This window comes from Clupea harengus, chromosome 12 (genome assembly GCF_900700415.2).
Source record: "Clupea harengus chromosome 12, Ch_v2.0.2, whole genome shotgun sequence".
Taxonomy (NCBI): domain Eukaryota; kingdom Metazoa; phylum Chordata; class Actinopteri; order Clupeiformes; family Clupeidae; genus Clupea; species Clupea harengus.
In genome coordinates, this window is record NC_045163.1 from 26952531 (window position 1) to 26972530 (window position 20000).

Here is a 20000-nt window from a genome sequence, read left to right on the forward strand (position 1 = left end):
TTTTCCATGGTAAGTACACATGAGAAGTCTTTAAGGACGTGGCTAGAGAGAAGGAAAGAGACGGAAAGAGAGAGAAGGATAGAACAAGAGAGAGAGGGAAAGAGAGAGAGGGAAAGAGAGAGAGAGAGGGAAATAGATGGCCACAGGATGTTTTCCCTGGACAGTCTTTATGGATATCCCATGAGGAAGGTCACTGGGTGTGACACTGACCCCCTCAATGGTGAGAAGCTATGAGGCACATCTCAGGCAAAGCAGCAGATTCAGCTCAGCAGATTCAGCTGACCAGATCTGTACCCCCTCTCCCCATTGAAGCTATGAGGCACATCTCAGGCAAAGCAGCAGATTCAGCTCACCAGATCTTTATCCCCTCTCCCCATTTGAAAACGGCCACATCTGCACCCATTGCAGTATCAGTGCTCGATAACCTGAAGTTCAAACGCAACTTTCCACTCTGTATCCCCCCAGCAAATATATTTCAAATATCCAATATTGTGTATTATTTATCTGCGGTTTGCCAGGGTCAAGTCGCCAGTATTGCAGCATTACAGTTAGTGTGTGTGTGTTCTCTCTCTCGTACTACTCGCCCTAGTATGGTAGAAGGGTCCGAGCCGAGGCAACGTTTGGATGCCCTGACGCTGCGGTTGGATTTATGTGCACACGGGGCACGTCCTGGCGGGGCCACATTCCCGTTTAGGAGCTCTGGATGTGTGGTTTGTCTCAAGGTGCAGCACAGGCCGCCCGCCCTCCTCCCAGTGTCTTTCCCCAGCCAGCCATATTTGGTCAAAGCACCACGCCAGTGTTACTCCTGCGGCGCAAGCAATCATTTGTTTTGGAGCGCGGGCGGATTCCCTCGCCGCGTAATGGGCTCACAATGTGTACAAGCTAATCAAGGTCAGTTGGCTTTAGATCATCTGCCTGATACAACCCGGACTCGCTCTTGTAGAGGGATCTAATGCAATTTACAGCAGTGAGTGGACGCATGTTTGATATTACAGACAAACAGGATGGGTGTGTGTGTGTGTGTGTGTGTGTGTGTGTGTGTGTGTGTGTGTGTGTGTGTGTGTGTGTGTGTGTGTGTGTGTGTGTGTGTGTGTGTGTGTGTGTGTGTGTGTAGTGAAAGTGTGTGTGGACGGACGACATGCCTAAATCAACGCTTCCTCTCATTTAGCCCAAAACTGACAACATGTAGTGGAAATGTCATTAGGTAGTCTTCATACATGTAGTGTAAATGTCACTATGTAGTCTTTCTAGATGTAGTGTAAATGTCACTATGTAGTCTTCCTAGACTGTAGACTCTTTTCGAGAAGCCAATAGTGCCCACTGTAATAGGAGTGAAGACAGTGTGTGTGTGCTGGCAGTAAAGACTGTAAAGAGTTGCAGTAAAGACTGTTTGTTTTATCTGATGAACTTTAATTCATCAAAGCAGTGACCAAAGCAAGTTTTTCCTCTATTTAGTAATGAGCAGTTTTGGCCACCTCCTTGGCCGCCCACTCGTGTCATTCCATGCTGATGCTGATGCTTCTGCCTTGGCTTGTGTCCTCGTTGCCTCTTCAGATCGTCCCAGAGAGCGTCTGCCACAGACCCACCTCATCTCTCTTCGAGTGATTTTGTTTACACGGAGCGACACTACCAAGATACACAAAAGACATTCCTCTCCTGTGTTTGGCCAGGGGCTTATGGGCCGTGTAGGATTGCTGGCATTGCTAGGCGCTTGTGTCATTGCTACAGTTGGAGTCGAGCCGCTCGAGTCAGGCCAGCACTGCCCCCCCCCCCTCAAACGTCTCAGACTCACATGAAGCATGAACAAGTCCGCTGCCCAAACCCCCATTTTTGTGTTTTTAGCAATTTTATAAGGGTTTAAAGGGGGGAAACATGAACTGGTTATCACAGTATTTGTAAAGAATGAGTTGGAGATTTTTGTACACGAATGAAGAACAGCACGGGTTATGTTCTTTTTAAATGATCAACATTGTGGTTGTGTTTGTATGACTCAGTGCAGTTTATTCATATTAAATGTCAGTTAATGTGTACTGTTCTTAATATGGTAGCGACTAGTCAAGCACTGGCATTGGAGTCTGAACATGCAGACTCATTGTACTGTACTGATACACGAATGTATCAACTCCTTCCCTCCCCAATCTTATTTTGCCTTACAAGGAGCTTTCCTTTCAAGAGAGCTGCACTCCATAAGAATTTGGGGTGAAAGTAAAATGTAAGTGTAAGATAAGCCATTTTGTTTTTACTTTTGCAAGCAATGTTTTGATGAACTGCAGGACCATGACACCAGTCTGTTCCCCAATCGTCCCCTGTAATGGTTTGAGTTGGGAAGAGGTCCGAGATGGTTGTATCTTTGAAAATGTTTTTTTTTGTAGACCAAAATAAGTCCTGTATGCAGAGGTTTAAAAACTGACAACGTTTTGCCTTTATTCTGTCTCATTTCTGCCGTCACTAAAGACAACCTCCCAAGGTTCTGTCTACACACACATCCCAGCTTTGAGTGTGCACAGATGGTAAAATCCATGTCCTTGGCCTGCACTGAGCGATCGCAAGCAACAGGCCGACGCTGGCGCTGGAGATAATTAGGCCCACTTTAATAGGAGGTATTTGGCCTGTGAAGAAGCAGCTGTTCGTCAGGCGTTACTGTAGCTTACGGCAACCGCTGTCATTTTGAAAGATTTGTTGATGATGATGTGAAAATGTCGGAACTGAAGTAACAGCCGTCCACTTCCTCCTTTTAAGATGGGTACGAACAAACCGTCCAGGATCCTTTCGCCCCTTCTCTCGTTTCCTCTTATTTCTCCTTATCTCTCTCTCCCAGTCTTTCTTTCTTCTCCCTCTCTGTACATCTGTTGTGGTATGTATATCCTGTCATTATTCATGTATGCATCCCTCAATTGCTGTGTACTTTCCCCCCCCCCCCATTAGCATCGGGCAGTGACTTCTTCAAAGAAGTGTAAATAGCAGGTATCCTGTGCAACAGGAAAGATGTTGGGCAGTGAATTATGATGACACCAGTAAGACTGTTTGCCCTCAGGATTTGAGCAGGGTAGTGTTATGTCCCCTCCACACACACACACACACACACACAAGACTGTTGCTGCTTGTTGTCACTGTGACCCGGCTACTGAAAGAGACTTAACACGGTCTTAACAAGACGGTCAAGTCTGACACCGGTTTGTTTTTCTGACCCCACAAGCTTAGGAAAAAAAGCAGATCCTCTTAAAACTGGTACTGCTATGTGCTGGTGTCCACAAACCTCATGTCCCATTAGACATTCTGCAGGGTCCTGATTCATTATTCGTGTTTGTTTTCAGACATTCTGCAGGGTCCTGATGATAAATTATTCTCGTTTGTTTTCTCCGTGATTCAGGATTTGGGTTTATTTCAACCAGTTCACATTCACACCCACTGCATGTAGTGAACTGGGCTGTGATTGCTGTAGGACTGACATGAAATATGCTGCTTATATCAGTGAAGCTTATGGCTGTCATTGCAAAGTAAGATAAACCAAATGTAGTTTATATGTAACTTATTATCTCTCTTTTCTCCACCCGCCCGTGGACTAAACGTGTGTCTTTTGCAACCACCTTATTCATTCACTGCACAGAGGTTGTAGACAGCCTTGCATGTGGGCTAAAAAGGTTAAGTCAATTTGTTTAGTGCCATATTTGTTTTGTTTTTTTTGCTCATGAAAAGCAAAGGAAGAATGGCAACATGTCACAGTGTAATTGGATTAATGGCTAAATAGCTAGTGCCATTCATGCCAAAACGCCAGGCCTCTCTCTCTCTCTGACTGGCTATTCTCAGCATGTGGTAAAAGAGCTCCATTGTTGCAGCTGACCGTGGCATCGTCGCGATGAAACGAACCAATTTCGCCACGGGGAGCCATCATTATTAATCTCTGTCAGCGTGATCTATGTGTCCGGGCTATTATGGTAACTAATACTGGAGAAATGAGTGGGGTTTTGCTGGCTAATCGCGTTAGGATGCAACATCACAGTGTGAGATGAAATGAAGAGCACATCCAAATGTTCCTCTTAGATGAGAAAATAATGTCTATTCTTTTGCGTTTTAACATTAAATCGATGTATTAAAGTCTTGGGTGCAGTCACCCTCGGCAACATTCGCACATATAGTTCCAGTCCAATTACTTGGGTGGGTTTTACTCTTAGTAATTCTCTGAATTCTTCAGCGGCCTAGTCACTCTGTACCCAGGCCTATAATGTAAACACTGCTTTGCTTGGCTGCCATCCTATCAGTTTGTTTCAACCATTTCAAAAAGAACCGTTTTGGATACTCCCTGGCAAGGAAAACCTCCACCCAAAGCCTGAAAACGTATGTAAAAGCTGTCCTCATTTAGATCCGACCCCTCTGTACTCATTCATATGACTAATTCATTTAATCCGTGGCCTTTTGTCGGGTCTCTTGTCCTATATGGAACAACTGATACAACTTGCTTCATGATGGTTCATCTCACACATCCTCCTTCTGTAGTTCTAATTAAAGTTCCCTCCGGAGGTCCCCCAGGTCCCCCTCGTCCTTTGGGGAGTGTCAGATGAGTGTGTGTGTGTGTGTGTGTGTGTGTGTGTGTGTGTGTGTGTGTGTGTGTGTGTGTGTGTGTGTGTGTGTGTGTGTGTGTGTGTGTGTGTGTGTGTGTGTGTGTGTCCTATGAGTGTTCCTATGGGTCGTCCCCGCGACTCTGAGAGAGAGAGGGAGAGAGAGACGGCCCTCCCTCTCAACCTCGCTGGCCAAAGGTCCATGGAGAATCACTGAAGAATTCTCAAAGAATGCGGGCGGAATTCCACCAGGGAGCTGCCGCTCGGGAAAGAGTAGTGTGTGTGTTCCTTGCTCTTCTGGTGCTGTTTTGTACAGCAGCAAAGTCCACAGACAGGGCCCTTTCTGATCACTTTAAAAATGAGCTTTTGCGAGAGAGAGGTTTCAGAGATTTAGTGCTGGTTTCATTTGTGGAAATGAAACTTCAAAAATCTCTGGAAATTCCGAAGCTGGGAACCTTACCACTTGAACCCTGCTTGACCCACTACTACAGTACAAACTTTACTGACTTTACTGACTCACTACTCCACTACAGACTTTACTGACCCACCACTACACTACAGACTTTACAGACACACTACACTACAGACTGCACTGACCCACTACACTACAGACTTTGTTGACTGTACTGACTCAAGCCATGCACTGGGAAGAAGGCGCGGTACACAATGACTTTCCACAAGCAGCTCAAGACGCCAAACTCTCTTTGTTAAACAGATGGCTGTTCAGTCTGCTCTGCGCTTTCAAAGCAGTGTCGTGGTGCTCTGGCACCTAAAAAGATTGCAAAGCCCAATTTTCCACGTCTGCCCTAAAAATGCAGAACATCCATCCAAGACATCAGCCTGTTCAACAGCGTCTCCTGAATTGAATTGAATTGAACTGAACTGAACTGAACTGCCTCCCTCCCTTTTCTTCTTTGCGTAGACAAGCTGACTTTTCATTGCCTTTCACCCGATTACTGTGCTATGCATGGCAGGCACTCTACACAGCATTCTACATGTTAATGTGTACAGAGAGAGATTAAAGCCATGGATTTATCTGGCAGATTACCCTCAAGCAGCAGATGTTTGAGGGCTATTGCTTACATTCCCCCATTCTAAAGCCATAAAGCCCCTTCAGACCCCCTGTCAGTGGGGAGCAGAGTGGATGCTGGTGGGCTTCTCACTAGAGTGGCGAAAGTCACAGTTTAATGGCGCTAAAGCCGTGGCTGGGAACATGTGGGTCTTGGGCTCGCACCAAGAGACCGGGAAAAAAAACAAAAAAAAAAACCTTTTACCCAGATACTGCTATGAGCTGTGCTCTGTAGATGGGTAGTGAACATAGAGGAGCGGTGGAATTCAGTGATGAATCTTTTATGTCACGTTTAGGTGCTTTTCGATTCAATAATTGAACATTTTGGAGGGAATTTTTAAGTCATTACTCTTCTTTACGGTGGCCCAAAGCAATGTATGCATGTAGAATTCATTAGAGTTGGTACTGTGAGGTTAAATCGTTGAGAATGTGAAGCAAATGCTTTGAAGTTTTGGTTCAAATTCGTCTGGTCTTCTCAGGTCAGTAGGAGTGTTATGTCCCAGTCCAGTTTCTGGCGTATAGCTTCACGACAGCAGAAACTCTCCCTGTCAGTATCCCTGTTTCTGGCGTATAGCTTCACGACAGCAGAAACTCTCCCTGTCCCAGTCCAGTTTCTGGCGTATAGCTTCACGACAGCAGAAACTATCCCTGTCAGTATCCCTGTTTCTGGCGTATAGCTTCACGACAGCAGAAACTCTCAACCCGGTGGAAACTCTCCTGGCAGTCCCATATTTGTAATGTGAACATTGTTACAAAATACAGTGTAGACAAAAAGACGCCGGCCTTGTGTGTTTTGTAAATACACGCTGACTGGGCCCATGACCTCCATCAGTGGAGGAGTCCAGTGAATGGTGCCTCTTCCCCTGATGTGACGGAGCCCAGTGAATGGTGCCTCTTCCCCTGATGTGACGGAGCCCAGTGAATGGTGCCTCTTCCCCTGATGTGACGGAGCCCAGTGAATGGTGCCTCTTCCCCTGATGTGACGGAGCCCAGTGAATGGTGCCTCTTCCCCTGATGTGACGGAGCCCAGTGAAAGTGATTGTCCTGATGTGACGGAGCCCAGTGAATGGTGCCTCTTCCCCTGATGTGACGGAGCCCAGTGAAAGTGATTGTCCTGATGTGACGGAGCCCAGTGAATGGTGCCTCTTCCCCTGATGTGACGGAGCCCAGTGAATGGTGCCTCTTCCCCTGATGTGACGGAGCCCAGTGAATGGTGCCTCTTCCCCTGATGTGACGGAGCCCAGTGAATGGTGCCGCTCGCCCTGATGTGACGGAGCCCAGTGAATGGTGCCTCTTGCCCTGATGTGATGGAGCCCAGTGAATGGTGCCTCTTCCCCTGATGTGACGGAGCCCAGTGAATGGTGCCTCTTCCCCTGATGTGACGGAGCCCAGTGAATGGTGCCGCTCGCCCTGATGTGACGGAGCCCAGTGAATGGTGCCTCTTGCCCTGATGTGATGGAGCCCAGTGAATGGTGCCGCTCGCCCTGATGTGACGGAGCCCAGTGAATGGTGTCTCTTCCCCTGATGTGACGGAGCCCAGTGAATGGTGCCTCTTCCCCTGATGTGACGGAGCCCAGTGAAAGTGATTGTCCTGATGTGACGGAGCCCAGTGAAAGTGATTGTCCTGATGTGACGGAGCCCAGTGAAAGTGATTGTCCTGATGTGACGGAGCCCAGTGAAAGTGATGTGACGGCTACGCTCTGCTCCTCTGGCCAGCGGAGATAATGTCACAATAATAAGCACATTCATGGCGCGGGGATCAGCAGCGTCCTGCTTTGGCGAGCTGATTGTGACCGAGTTCGAGTTCGGTTAGATAGACTCTCCAGGGAGCCTGCGATGACACCGCCTGTGGTCAGTGATAGAGCAGGGCATGAGGCAAGAGATGCCCCCCCCCCCCTCGGTTAGATAGACTCTCCAGGGAGCCTGCGATGACAGCGCCTGTGGTCAGTGATAGAGCAGGGCATGAGGCAAGAGATGCCCCCCCCCCCCCCCCCCCCCCCCCCAGTGATATCCCCCAGTTGCCAGTAGGTCCAGGAAATGAGTAGACAGAGCGGGCGAAAGTGGAGATTACGACGCGCTGATCGTCAAATAGCGTGCCTGTTTGCCGTCATCAGGACTCTGTTTATATACTTGCAGGAATAAGCAGGGCATGTGTGCTTGTGTCGGTCTGCGTGTCTGTTTGCGTATACACAGAGTATGGCGCTTAACTCGCAGAAAAATGTCACACAGCTGCCACCCTATTTGGATTTTTGGATTTTTCACCAACACTCAATTAGCACACAACTTTGGTCTTTAAAATAATAAAATAATTTATGTCCTTTTAAATATCTATGAGCTGCAAGTTAAGAGGAAAGTACTTCCCCATTTCAACAGCAGAACTTCACCCAGTATGTGAAGTGAGTGACCAGTATTTGAAGTGACCAGTATCTCACAAATTTCAATTAGTTTCGGCCTCAGACTGATCTTTGCCGTCCTTCTCCCAGACGGAGTTAAGCCGCCGGTTTCTCAGCCGTGTGGCAAACACCGTTAACGAGGGGTGGGAATCTCTTGGCACCTCACGATTCGATTCGATTCCGATTCAGAGGTCAACGATTCGATTCTAAACCGATTCTCGATTCTAAACCGATTATCGATTATCAATTCTAAACCGATAAAACGGTTATCGATGCATCTCAATTTTTAAAACATTTGAATTTGCTACTTAGAGTCTCAAATCACTTCCTACTTTGTGTTTGATAAATCAACAGATCTATTTTTTTATTAGAGAAAAAGTTTTTCCTTGTCACAATTATGACTTTCTATGAACAATGCAATAATCGATGCAGCTTGCATTTCAACACAAAATGAATATGTAAAAAAAAAAAAAAAAAAAAAAAAAAAAAAAATATTATTTTTTTTTTTTTTAATTAAAAAATCGATTATGAACTTTTCTGAATCGAGACAGAATCGTTCTAAAGAGAATCGAGAGAAATCGAAAAATCGATTTTTTCCCCCACCCCTACCGTTTACGAGGATTTGCCTAATCTCTGGCAGAAAGCGCAGGCATGTACTGGGAGTGCTCCTGTACAAGTCTCTGTGTCCAGAGGAGTTGCCTTGTCACCGCACCTTCCATGAATCGCCACGGCACCCAGACCCCCCTGCTGTTAAACACCACGCCCTACATGTTGTGTGCTGACCTTGACCATTCAAATCATACAGGTCATTGAATGCAGATCACTCTGTGGCATTATGTGAAGGCCCAATTATTGATTAGTTGCTCCAATGAGACCAAATTATGTAAAGCAGGGCACATTTGAAATCAGCTCCAGACTTACCTCAGTAGCTACTGTTTAACATAATTAAACTGTCAGAGAACCCAAGTTTAGTTTTGACCACGTTCTTTATGATTCATTTTCACATGCTATTGCTTGATGAGTAGTTCACTCTATGATCTGAAAAGCTACATTTAACATCTGAAGTCATGTGCGCGTACACTGGGATATGCCTGACTTGTTTGTGAAGGTAAAATGTGTGTCTGACAGTGTTGCATTGTTTACAAGGACACGGTCCCATATTTCACAATGTGGTTTGACCTTGTGGGATCTTTCCCTTTTTGACTCCTTCCTTTTCGCTCTCGGACTTTGCTGTGTGGAGAACAGACCTTGTTTTTCCGGAGGAGCGCCTGTAGTTTTGGGCTTTGAGGCTTGGGCTCTGTTGGGCTGTGTCAGTGTGACTGTGGCCAGGGCTATTATGATCCTTTGGCAGCGGGCCTGTTGTCCACTCAGGGAGTGGCCGCCGCCGCCGCCGCTGTCAGAGATTCTTCCTAGCGACCGTAACAAAAACACACCGTCTTCTCTGCCCCAGATGATTTTTATTTTAACGCTCCAGTTATGCTTCTGGATCGCAAGAAATCTGACAAAGTGAGTCATTTTTCCACGACTTGGAGAATCATGAGGCGGAAAAAGGCTGACACTCCCATTCTGTTTCGCTTCAGTCAAATGTGGGCATACCCGGATGGTGATGGTGGTAAACCAGCCTAATGTTGTGCCACTTGATCGAGATGTGTGGACGTCTTATGTCTTATGGTCGCCACTTGGCGAGAGACTGGTGAGTTACGATGGTCTGACCTGGAACCTGGAACCTTGAGTTACGATGGTGTGACCTGGAACCTTGAGGGAACCAAGTTCTTCTCTGGGGGTTCCGTCTGCTGTCAATTCAGAGAACTACTTTTGGGAGAAATATAATCTTTGACCGGTTCAATGACTGATGTCTCCCCTCCCTCTCCCTCCTCCTCTCCCTTTGGAATAAATACCTCATCGTGAGATGAAGATGTTTTTCCATTTGTCTACTATGATTTTTCTTTTAAAGATGAACGATTCTCATCAACCAGACTGTTGCAGCTGGAATCGTGTTTTAATTCCATGGAGTAAGTGAAGGTCATTAATTAACCGTTGCTTAGCAGCAAGGGAGTCATTACATCATTGTATCAAAAAAAAATACTCAGGGAGCCGCAGGTGCAGATTGAAGGTGTCTATTTCATTAAATGTGTGTCTTGTGTGTCGATTCAGTGTCTTTTGGTATGTGTGTGTTTGGGGTGGGGGGGGAGATGGGCTGTTTATCTCATGACCCCAGAATGACCCTTTGTAAGTGGAATTTGGTGCCTTCCGTGAAGTGATTTAAGGCAGTGCTGGATTTAGCAGCTGGTTGGCTGGCCGTTTACCCCGACAAGAGCTCAGAGGGAAGGAAGTCAGTCATCCAACCCTCCTATCCCTGCGTATCAGGGAAGACTTGGCCACTCTCCTGCCCACGTCAGGCTAAACCTGACAACGCTTGGGTGTTGGTTAAGGTTGTTTACTTACTATTTTTGACGTCTGAAGTTTTGAAGTTTTAAAATCTATAACTATACGCTACAAAGCTAAATAGTTGCATAATATTCTACAGGCACTCAATGACTGGAAAGGCAAAAACAGGAAAAAGCTAACTTGCCTTTCGAGCTCATGACAACAGTACTGAATCTGCATTAACCCTTTAGACCATCTCATGACAACAGTACTGAATCTGCATCTTTAGACCATCTCATGACCATCTCATGACAACAGTACTGAATCTGCATTAAAGCTCATGACAACAGTACTGAATCTGCATTAACCCTTTAGACCATCTCATGACAACAGTACTGAATCTGCATTAAAGCTCATGACGACAGTACTGAATCTGTTGCTTGGCCTGCCAGAAGTGTTCAGAGGACGGGGGTCCTCGCATTAGGGCCTGACGTGTTCAGAGGCCCCAGCTAATAGGGAGTAATACACCTCCGGGCCCGGCGGGGCTTTGTGTGTGTGTGTGTGTGTGTGTGTGTGTGTGTGTGTGTGTGTGTGTGTGTGTGTGTGTGTGTGTGTGTGTGTGTGTGTGTGTGTGTGTGTGTGTGGGGCCCTCTGCATGCTGATTACAGCACCGGCTTCCCTTCTCTTGCCTAATTAGCTGCTCCCACGCTGCGCGCGTCCCTCCAGTCCGGGCTGGCGTAGCGCTCACACCCTGGCGCCTGCTTGTATACAGTTACCGGGCGTGAAAAAGGGGGGGGGGGCTCGCATTTCGCCTGCTGTATTTTCATATAGTCACCGATAGGAATAAAAACATAAACACCCGACCCTGCCCAACCCCTGTCTGACATGCTGTCTGTCTGCGGCTGCTGGAGACGCTCAGTTTGTTGTTCACTATACTGCTATAAGTATGATTCTGTTTGTTTTTCACTAGACTGCTATAAGTATGATTCTGTTTGTTTTTCACTAGACTGCTATAAGTATGATTCTGTTTGTTTTTCACTATACTGCTATAAGTATGATTCTTTCTGTTTTGCTCGTTGTTCTTTATGCTGTCTAGCGAGCACAATAAGGAATTCAAATTGAAGTATTAATAATGATTGACATTCAGAGTATCAAAAACTTAATTCATTGTAAAACATTAATTATAGGAGGGCATCCTGCCCCAGACTCGCCCCCGTCCCGTCCCGTCCCGTCCCGTCCCCCTACCAACTCACCCAAAGGAGTATTCAGAGAGAGGCACCCAAAGGAGTATTCAGAGAGAGGCACCCAACAGAAGACTGGGCAAAGAATGAGCGCCCTGTTTAGTCCATTAATGCTTTTGTGGGCTGTTTTGTTCTTGGAAGATCACCCCCCACCCCTCCCCGCCACCCCCACCCCGCGTTGTTTCTGTGTGTGGAAGCCGGGAGGTAATTATGCCTCCGGTCTGGACTTCCTCTTCGCTCACGCAGGATGGGCTGGGTGCAGCTCGAGGAAGGGTCAGCTGGGTGCTCTTCTGCAGATCTGCAGAGCACAGCACCAGCGCTGGGGAGCCATGGTCATGGGAATCGGTGGTGATAGCAACTCTGATTTAGTCAGTTGGGGCCTTGAAAGTGGAAATTCTTTTTCAAGAAGTGGGAATTCCCACTGGTGGGAAAAGCATTCCAGACAGTTGTTATCTTGCTCTTAATACACTTACTGAAACCGTTCATAAGTCACAGTATTGGGCATTGTCTCTGTCCTTTTTTGTCATGACAAACATTTACACCATTCAACTTTGGGTCTCTTTTTGTTTTGAACAGATCCCTCTCTTTCACTCCTTCTTACTATAATTATGCACATGTTTGCTTTAGACGATTCCCCTGCTTTATTCCCTCCCTTTTCTCTGGAGCTAAACAAACACTCCTGTCCCTCTCTGCCGACTCTAATTGCACAGGATGCAGAGCTCCAGCTGTGGGAGAGCCAGTGCTTGCGCTGTGTGCTACGCTGTGTGCTACGCTGTGTGGCTCCAGATAGCTAAAATTCCCTTTTATGGCATTGCAGGGGCTTTCGAGACAGGAAATGACATCATGACTGACTGAGGTAGTGAGTAAGAGCGAGAGAGAGAGAGAGGGAGAGCGAGAGAGAGAGAGCGAGAGTGCTGCCGCCACTACTGTGAAAGCATTCCGAATGGCCTGAGCGACTGTCTGACTCTTGAATCACCGAGACCTGAGCAGAAAATAGCCGCAGTGGCGGAGGCCTCGCCAGGCTCAAGATGTTATTTCATAGGGGGTGGAATGAGCGATAACACGGGAGCCTGGGGGAGGTTTACTGTTTGAGGACGGTGTTGATTGACAACAGGTGACCAAATAAAGAACCAGAGTCAGACTGTGAGAAGAGTTAGGGAGGTCGAAGGCTTAGATGTTGAAATCAGTTGCCGAGAAGGCTGCTGAGGACGAGCTGGATGCAACAGTGTGTGTGTGTGTGTGAGAGCGCGAGAGAGTAGACTGTGTGTGTGTGTGTGTCAGTGCAGGAAGTGGCACTCCGCTCTCTTACACACCAGTGACGTTCGAGTGACTGCCCCTCCCTCCAGGAAGTGAGTTAGCTAGCTGCAGCAGGTCTGCAGCAGTACCGGAGACCGACACTGCCCAGTGTTACACACGGCTCAGCTGAACATTACTCACTCACTCACACACACTCACACACTCTCACACTCTCACACACACACACACTCCCTTTATGATGACCTATTCTGGTGTGAGTTTTATGAGTGCATTCTACATGTAATCCCCATTAGCTTTTCACCTCTTAGTCTTAGTGTGCCAAACCATCATCCCCTTAATGCTAGTCATTTATCAGCAGTGCCTCATCACTGGGGGATGTTTTCAGTGATCACGAGACAGTGCAGACTTCATTTTCATTGAGCTGTCTGCGGTGGTCCTGTATAGATATCACCGCGATGGATCGTTGCTTCTAGACTCGATTTAGTTTTCATACCTCAAGGAAAGATGGCACTCGGTATTGTAAGCTCTGTGTAAGCACTGAATATCACTTACATTTCTTTTCTCTTTCTCTCTCTCTCTATGCAGTGAAACGAGGAGACCCCAGACTGCCATTTCCAAACGGGAGGACCTCTCCCATAACCACAAGTTTCTATCAGGTAACAGCACTCTTTAATGAGATATATTATATTATCTTACTGAATCCCCATTGCAAAGTTCTGTCCCCTCACCTGCTCAAGCTTTCATTGGTCACATCTATGTCGGATGCACATCTATGTCGGATGTGCTAAGCTTGCCTGGGTTTTAGTTTAGTTTAGTTTAGTTTGGTTTAGGTTGTCACTAAGGACTTTCAGTCCAAAGTATAGTGAAAGTGATTAGAGCTTCTAAGATTTAAACTGGAGTCTGTAGGCTACAACTTTTCTTTCAAGGAAGGCCCTCTGTGAGCCTCTGCTGTGATCTGGATCTAGTTAGCTGACCACATCTTTCCCACCTTTACCTGTAGCTATTGTTCCAGCATTTCAATTGACATCACTTCCTCTTCCTCTACCATTACCCAAACCACACCCCACGTCTCTAATTGGCCTGGTAGGAAATCTGCCACGCCGAGCTCTTCTGTTGAATGGAAACCCATGAAACCTGCTGCTCAGTGGGAGTCTTCCTGCGCTTGACTTCATGATGACAACACAAGCCTTTAAAATATGCATGTCGGTTCAAAAACGGCGAGGACTTGTCCTGGCTGAAAGAGCACCCAAGTGTGTCATTTGAGCTATATGTGTGTGAACACGTAATTGACGCTGTCAGGGGCCCTCTTTGCGAGCCGAAGCCAACAGCTGTCTCCAGACGCACCCTGAGGCCGCCACTTAGCGTAGCATGCTAATTTGCATGCCCTGCTGGTGGAACCGCAGTACACTCGTATCTTTTTAAGAGATGTTCTGCCCCATCTCATCTCATTCTGAGAACCCCCTCTCATTCATTTAGCCTTTCACGCACCGGAAAATGTGTTTATGTTGTTGTGATTGGCAAGGTGGATGTGCTCACGGGCCTCTCGGTATTTTAACCCCTGACCTTTGCTCTCAGTACCACATGCCAGAGGTATGAGTGAATGTTACTCACTTTCTAATAGTGGAAATGGTGGCTCATTCTGTGAGGAACAGACCAGCCACTGATTACGTTTTTACCAGAAAGAGTCATCAGAGGTCTATGGTGTATGTTCACTTAATTAGGTTTGTAAATACCATCAAGCTTTGTGGTCTTCCCTCTGAAAATGACACAACTGTCTGGATTCGCTGTTGGTTTAAGCCTTTGTTTAGTCTGCAACCTCAGTGCGACTATAAACGACAAAAGTTTGCTATCTGAGGACAGGAGGTGAAATTTAAACAACCTGTGAAGTCTTCCGTTAAACGTGTTGTTTTTAAATGTCACAGATTTAAAAAAAAAAAAAAAAAAGTGTTGTGCTACGTGACCGCTTCTCATTTCTCTTTTAGTCTTCGTGTTCTTAGAATTTTAGAATGTTGTGGGGTCAGATCAACCGCACTGTTTGACTGAGTGACTGGTAACAGTGAAGATGCAAAAGAACTTTACTCAAATCGTGACATGTTAAAAACACACTAATCGTGGCTCGAACTGCAATTGACACCGAGTCAAATGCAGCACCTGTGTCGCACTGGGTTTTCAATGCTCAGTGCAATGGTCTGGCCACAAACGCAGCGACTAAAAGCGTGTCTTTCAAGCAGAAATCGAAACTCACCATGCTCTCGCCCCAACTCCTCCGCTCACCCAATCATCTGAACCCGGTCGAGGTGTGGTGAGGTGATCGCCACTATGAGCAGAAACCACTGACACATTTATTTATCGCACCTTTTTTTTTTTTTTTTTTTTTTTTTTTCAATCGACTTGGTTTTTAGCTGTGCTGGGCAGTAGGGCTTAGTCCGCTGACCCTAAAAACAGATCCTTTCTGGGCCCACCCAGGGCCAAAGAGTACTCTATTTATACCACGACCCCAGCCTGCTAGTGTGGCCTCCCCCTTACAGCTCATTGTGTTCAAAAGAGAAGTAGGAAAGACCAAGCCACTGCAGCTGCAGCGCTCGGACGACTGAGGAGCACGTCATGCACATGGCATCACTGTCTTTCTTGATCGTTGTCGCACACGATCTGCTCGCCTACAGCTTAATATGTTTGTTGTATTTGTTGTGTGTGCATTACTTTCTTTATTGTTGTGAAGACATTGAGCTACATAGGACCTACCATAGAAATCTACTTGTTTGCTCACATACGTTGCACAAGACGACAGACGAACCTTTGTTGAATATTGAGTTTGGGACGTAACCATGAACTACCATGAAAAAATGTGTCAAACAGGAAGTTTGCGGAGAGAGCTCCATTCCCACCGTTCTCTCCCCTCGGCTGAAGATAGACGGGTGGTACGCCGTCAGGGGGACGGTCATTAAAACGTCACCCACAAATAACTAATGGGCTGCTCAGCTCCCCTTCACAATTGTACTGCACTCCAACCATGCAGTTACACACATAATGCCATTATGCAGCCTGCTTCAGTGGTTCGCACACTAAATTAATCATTCTGATGCCGTGTGGAATCATAGATCAGTCGAGCTCTCAGCTCCCCACATGCAGCTGTGTTCTGCCGTTCCTTGTGTTGAAGGGTCTGTGGTTAATAGGGTTCTGCCGTTCCTTGCGTGGAAGGGTCTGTGGTTATTAGGGTTCAGCCATTCATTGCGTGGAAGGGTCTGTGGTTAATAGGGTTCTGCTGTTCCTTGCGTTGAAGGGTCTGTGGTTAATAGGGTTCTGCCATCCCTTGCGTTGAAGGGTCTGTGGTTAATAGGGTTCTGTCGTTCCTTGCGTGGAAGGGTCTGTGGTTAATAGGGTTCTGCCATCCCTTGCGTTGAAGGGTCTGTGGTTAATAGGGTTCTGCCGTTCCTTGCGTGGAAGGGTCTGTGGTTAATAGGGTTCTGCCGTTCCTTGCGTTGAAGGGTCTGTGGTTAATAGGGTTCTGCGTTTCCTTGCGTTGAAGGGTCTGTGGTTAATAGGGGCTCCTCAGACTGCTGGCCTTTTCCCTTCACTCGCTGGCTAATCCTCTCAAGAGGAAGTGTGACTTCTTTCACCTCTTCTGCAATTTCTGCCGACAGGGGATTTTTTTTTTCGGTGACCGTCATTATTCCTTATCTTCAGAGGTAATTAGGGTTGGGTGATTTTTCCCTTTCAAGTCTTCTCAGTCATATTAGGTTTGGATAGAGACATTTGGGTTTTTATGTCTTTTGGGGGGTTTTTGGGAGAAAAATTGTCTTGAAGTGTGTTATTGAGCATGTGTTGAGTCTGGCACTCCTTTATTGTGGTCTAGTTTGGTCTTTTCCTGACTGAGTCATGAAATGCAGCGCCCCGTTCACTTGACCTCCGTAGTGACCTTTTAAACAGCATGCCTCCCTTTTAAAAGGACTGGCATACCAACAAGCCCAGTGATAAAGTCCACAGTATCCTCTAACGTTCAGAGTACCTGTGGTGTTTTTTTTTTTTTTGTTCTGCTATGCTGTGGGATGGTTGTACTGAAATGTGAGAGATGGACATTTTTATTAGTTCATTGTTTTGAGGCGAGGAATCAGCACATTCCTCGAATCTCAGGCAGAGTTTGGGACAAGTCTAAGCGGGAGTCAAACTACGAAAGGCTTTCAGATGAGGCTTCAAAGACTCGTCCTATCCGCTTGGAATTCCTGTCGCAGTCAACCACAAACAGCTGAGGCAGGTCTTTGAAATGCAAAAAAGAGCATGTCTGTGACTGTGAGGGGGTGGGAGTCTGCGGTAGAGATGGGTTTTCAGTCCCACTCCCACGAGTCATTGCTCCCGCCCGCATCTTTCCCGTTTGTCCCATTCCCGCCCGCATCTTTCCCGTTTGTCCCATTCACGCCTGCAAAATCCCACAGGTAGACTCTTACAATAAATTGATTTTTCAGTGCCGCTTGTGCTTGCTGCTATGAAAATATGCCATGCATAAAAAAATCATTGCACGTTGGTTTATGTAAAACGTGGTTTATTTCTTGCTGTAGTTTAAGAACAAAAACTCTCCAAAAAGATAGACTTAAAGTCATGGGACGGGGCGGACAATGCAAGTGCATGAAGTAAAAGTAGTGCGACGCTCTGGGCAGCTGCCACGTGACTCCTCTTGAGTGACCACACACACACACACACACACACACACACACACTGGGCTTTGTGGTAGGTGTCTGTTTTATTTTCATCCTAAGCTCGACCTTGTTTTTTTTCCCGACCAGGGTTCTCTCTCTCTTTCTCTTTCTCTTTCTCTCTCTCCCACACGCCACAGGGACCTCTTAAACCCTGCAGCCAAAAAGGCGATGTCAAAAGCCTGCTATTAAAGCAGCCCCCCCCCCAAACTGTAGACTGATGATCAGGGGGTCTGGAATGCTGCCAGGAACACCCCCCCCCCCCCCCCCCCTCACTCCCTCCACATAGTCCTCAGGCCATGTGAGAGCCAGGCTGAATGCCCTGCAGGACCACACCAGCAGTCACTGAGCGCGAGGAGAGATCCCCATGGGCTTGTTCAAGATCAGACTGCTGGAGGCGTCCACTCTTGTCCACTCTTGCCCACTCTTGTCCACTCTTGCACAAATGCAGCCTGGAATCTGAACCAATCCGTCCCTGCGTCTGGCATTCACACACACACGATGATCTCTGATCTCTTTGGACACCTCCGATTAAAATCAGTTGTTCCTTTTGAATGAACATTACCTCTGGCTCCAGCCTTGATTTACGTGCTGGAAACACACTGCAGGCGTGTATCGTTTGATATGAGTTTTTGTGTATGCTGTGGATCGATCGTCCCATCACGCATCCACAATGTTGTTGAAGGATGCTAAACACTCTGGTTAACCTCACTCTTTAGGAGTATCTTGTAAGGAAGGCTGAGCTGGATGGCTGCTCCATATGTTGTGGTGGCTTTTGGCTGGACAAAATAAATGTGTTTTCAAGGACTTGCCCCCCGCCGCCACCCAACCCCCCCCCCCCCTTGTTTTTAGACATGTTTTATGGGGAATGCCTCTGGTTTTAAATCCAGCCATTTTAATTCAAATGGGAAGTAACCAAAACATCGTAAAAGTCTCCGTTCACACCAGCATGTTGGACTGTGGTGGCATATCTGAGACGGCTCTCAGCTGAATGGGAGTGGAGTTGATGTGTTGTTCTCTTAACAAACTATGCAGTCAAACATGCATGCATTCTCTGCCCTCTATATAGCCCTGTCTATCTATCTATATATATATATACACACACACACACACACACACACACACACACACACACACACACACACACACACACACACACACACACACACATACATACACACAGTATATAAATAAATAACACCTCAGAATTGCAGGTCAATGATTCACAGTTATTCTTCATGCTTTGCTGCAGAGCATAAGTCATTTTAAAGTAGCAATAAGGAGTTCTGTTCCAAAACTAGCACGCTAACTACCTAAAAGGCATGCAAAAACCTTGCAAACACCACAGTCCAGTTGACACTGATAGAAGCTTGCCAACACATTAACTGGTGTCTTTTGGCAGTATAGCTGGCAATGTCATACTGTGCAAGCTTTTCCTCCATTTTTGCAAGGTGTTCTAGCCAGAAAACACAGAACTACATAGTGCCTATCCTGGATGGCTAGTGGGAAAGACACAGGTGTTTATCTGTCCTTCACATGACCATATGCTATCAAAATGGATTTGAGGATGGTACCAAAACTAGTTGCCTATAAAACCAAAGCTCAAAAAGTGTGAAATTGTTGCATAGTGTTACTTTCACACACACTCACAGCTTCATTTAGTCTCCCCTTTTGAAGTCTTGAAGTGTTTGTAAAGGCAAACGGCCGCTGTACTTTAACATAGTGCGGTAAAACTACACGTGATGCGTTTGTGCAACATAGTCAACGAGTACGAGTATGATCAGCAGTACTTAGTATCGGTTTTAGTCGATGAGTAGGAGTGCGATCAGCAGTACTTAGTATCGGTTTTAGTCGATGAGTACGAGTGCTCAAGGCCATTGTTTGTTTCTCATCCTGGAGCCCATCCCTGACTGTTGTGTTTGTGCCTTGGCCAGCATTCTTTCGCTTGACTTGAGGCCACATCCTGTAGACCATGGGTGATTTGTGTATTTGTGTGTGTGTGTTTTTCGTGAGTGTGGGTGTTTGTTTGCGTGAGTGGGTGTGTGTGTGTGTGGGTGTTTGTTTGCGTGAGTGGGTGTGTTTGTGTGTGTGTGTTTCGTGAGTGTGTGTGTGTGTGGGTGTTTGTTTGCGTGAGTGGGTGTGTTTGTGTGTGTGTGTGTATTTGTTTGCGTGTGTAAGTGCGTGGGTGGGTGGGCGGGTTGAGAAGGCAGAGACCGGTCAGTATGGAACAGGGAAATGTTTGAGTTATTCTAAGAAACCTCACATGTGCAATCGTGACCACATGTGGAGTCTGCTTGCTCGTCCTTTTTTTTAGTTTCACTGGCATGTTCCTATTGTGCTTCCTATTTCAGTCTTCAGCGTCCCTGTCGGTGAAACCCCCTCCCGTATGGGGAACTAGGCACACTTGTGGCCAACATGCTGACATACTG

General features: G+C 46.6%; 1 protein-coding gene across 4 annotated transcripts in view; it reads left to right on the forward strand.

Annotated features, from left to right (window-relative positions):
• The window catches only part of tln1 (talin 1), a 100828-nt gene that overhangs the window by 5822 nt on the left and 75006 nt on the right, over nucleotides 1–20000 (forward strand). For all 4 annotated transcript variants that reach the window (XM_031578131.2, XM_031578133.2, XM_031578134.2 and 1 more), the window contains exon 2: nucleotides 13469–13539. The gene's annotated coding sequence lies outside the window, so the exon portion shown is untranslated. The remainder of the gene's footprint in view (nucleotides 1–13468; nucleotides 13540–20000) is intronic.